General features: G+C 44.7%; 1 pseudogene; it reads left to right on the top strand.

Moving 5' to 3' along the window:
* Positions 1 to 1,647: 1,647 nt before the first annotated feature.
* Positions 1,648 to 2,590, top strand: LOC148002774 (olfactory receptor 1f45-like; annotated as a pseudogene).
* Positions 2,591 to 3,158: the final 568 nt, after the last annotated feature.

Below are 3,158 nucleotides of genomic sequence, written 5' to 3'. Positions count from 1 at the left end.
CAGCTTCTAATATCTCTTTCCTTTGTGCTGATTTTGTTTTTATGAGGCTGGGTCTGGTATGGTAGATAAGGCTAGCCTGGAACATGACAGCAATCTAGTTCCCTCGGACTTCAGTGTGTCTGGATGAGAGGTGTAAGCCAGCACATGCTATCATTTTTATCAACTACTTCCCAGGCTGAACTGAGAGAGAATTGGCTTCTACTGTTTGACACTGACTGGGAAGGAAGGCCTCATCTATCTTGTCATTAGAAGTGCCCCAAATCTTGAACTCAACCGCAAGTAGGACTTTCTCCAACTTCCTTCCACAACTCTTGTGTGTTTTCAGTTTTTGTTGTCATCTCTCAGAATTTTGCTTATTCATCTGTAAATCAAGTAGAAGTAGGTTGTAAGCTTCTGGAGGCACATGGACAAGATAATCACATTGAGGATGTACCCATGCTAGGTTTAGAAGTCCTGTCATGAATCGTCTCTGGGCAAGGGATGAGGAGTACAAAGGAAGCTGTTGGAGCTGCACTCAAGGGTCTATACATTTTCAGAACTGCACACATCACTGTGGGCTGGCAAGACACAATTCCCAAGGATGGAGGTTTCCTGCAGATGGGTATCCTTCAGGCATGGAGGACTACACACTCCCCAATCTACCTTTCTCTCACTGAACATTACACTGTGTATTTCACAGAACTGAACTAGACTCTGAAATGCTAGTTACTCCCAGGGCTACCTATGGGCAGATGAGCTAAAAGCCCTATGTGGTAAGTAATCAAATGTGAGGAAGACAGAACTTTCCCTCAGACAGTGCCACAACATCATGTTCTGTGCTGAGGGGAAGTAGAAGGGGAACAGATCCTTCAACCCTAAGGCTCAGATCAGTCTCAGGGAATTGTCTCTGGGACTTCACTCCACACAGACTGCTTCATCACCAAGTTCTGACTGTGAACTTACATGATATGTTCCACACTTGTTGGTCAAGAGGGACCAAGAGCAGGCTTGCACCACTACTTTCTGCTGGTCTTTAATGAGATACTCAGGGACTCTATCCCCAGTGGGACATCATATCTAATTCTCCCAGAACTCCTTCTGACACAGAGGTCTGGGACAGTGATCATCCACTCTTGAGCTCCTCAGAACCTAACCATATTCCCCTGATTTCCAGATCCTTAGAATAATGAACACAATTACTCAACACCTCCAAGGTAAAATAATAGAGCTCCCATGTTCTGATGTTTTCAGGGCATTAGAAATGCTGATGTTTCTTCTGCACCAAGTGCTGCTCACTCTCTCCCATAGAGGGGGCAGCAGCAGTAGTCACAGTTCCACCAGTTTGGAGCTTGAGATCACTAAAATACCTGGCTGCTTCTCCTTTCCTTGGAGCTTCTAAGGAGTGGGAGGAAATTGGAAATGTTACCAGATACAGGTAAGAGTGACATGCATGAAAGGTTGTGTACTATATCCAATAAAACTAAAGGGGTCAATCTGGGGAACCAACACTATCTAAACTGGGATTTGTAAATGGAGTGTGTAGAAAATAGGAGTGAATCTTAATCCAGAAACCGTAATGCAGGATTAGTGTGAACCTGGTTGTAGCATCCAAACCTGAAGATGGCCTTCTGACCTCTGCATCTTCGTTTTGTAGCTGGGCTCAGACTCATGAGCAGCACCAACCAGTCCAGTGTCACTGAATTCCTCCTCCTGGGACTCTCCAGGCAGCCCCAGCAGCAGCAGCTCCTCTTCCTCCTCTTCCTCATCATGTACCTAGCCACTGTCCTGGGAAACCTGCTCATCATCCTGGCCATCAGCACAGACTCCCGCCTGCACACCCCCATGTACTTCTTCCTCAGCAACCTGTTCTTTGTGGATGTTTGCTTCTCCTCCACCACTGTCCCTAATGTACTAGCCAACCATATACTTGGGAGTCAGAAAATTTCTTTCTCTGGGTGTCTCACACAGCTGTATTTTCTCTGTGTGTTTGGTGACATGCACAATTTCCTGCTGGCTGTGATGGCCTATGACCAATTTGTGGCCATATGCCACCCTTTACGCTACACAACAAAGATGACCCATCAGGTCTGTGCCCTTCTTGTTATGGGGTCATGGGTGGTAGCCAACATGAATTGTCTGTTGCACATACTTCTCATGGCTCGACTCTCCTTCTGTGCAGACAATATCATCCCCCACTTCTTCTGTGATGTGGCTCCCCTCCTGAAACTCTCCTGCTCAGACACACATCTCAATGAGCTGATGATTCTTACAGAGGGAGCTGTGGTCATGGTCACCCCATTTGTCTGCACCCTCATCTCCTACATCCACATCACCTGTGTGCTGTCCTCAGAGTCTCATCCCCCAGGGGAGGATGGAAATCCTTCTCTACCTGTGGCTCCCACCTGGCTGTGGCCTGCCTCTTCTATGGCACCATCATCACTGTGTATTTCAACCCCTCAACTTCTTACTCAGCTGGGAGGGATACGGCGCTGCAGTGATGTATACAGTGGTGACACCAATGCTGAACCCTTTCATCTACAGCCTGAGAAACAGGGACATGAAAGTGGCTTTAAGGAAAGTGCTCGCCATGAGATTTCCATCTAAGCAGTAATGTTGAAAGTGTTGCACATCACAGAGGGAGCTATTGTCTAAGAATTCTTCATGTTTTGTCAATTATCTGAAACTTAGCACTTACCTTTTGTAAGAAAAGCATCAATTATCTCTCCCAAATACAGAGCCCAGAATATGTAAACTTATACAATGATATCTGGGCATTTTATGGCATCTAACATTTAGCAGGAAATAGGTCGATTCAATTCAAATGATCTGTGCCTCCTACAGTTCTAGGTTTCAGACCTGTCAGTCCCTCTTCCCTTTTTCCTGTCTCTGTCAATGTCTGCTGGTGTTCCCAGGTAGCAACTCTTTTGTTCTTGTTTCCTGCTGTTGTTGTTCCTGCTGTTGTTTTGTTTTGTTTTGTTTTGTTTGAGACAGAGTCTTGCTATGCAGGTCTAGTTGTCCTGGATCTTTCACTTAGTAAAAAGTTTATTAGCTTTCAATTTCCATTTCATAGTAAAACTTAAAGTTAGTGCCTGTAACTTGGTTTTACTGATCTTGTGTATTTTTATTTCTAAGATTTTTTTTTCAATTGTAATGAAAATATTCATTCCTTTTATTTTTAT

Source organism: Rattus norvegicus, chromosome 10, assembly GCF_021556685.1.
Source record: "Rattus norvegicus strain SHRSP/BbbUtx chromosome 10, alternate assembly SHRSP_T2T, whole genome shotgun sequence".
Classification (NCBI taxonomy): domain Eukaryota; kingdom Metazoa; phylum Chordata; class Mammalia; order Rodentia; family Muridae; genus Rattus; species Rattus norvegicus.
The sequence above is the reverse complement of the archived record's forward strand: the minus strand, read 5'-3'. Positions and strand labels throughout refer to the sequence as shown.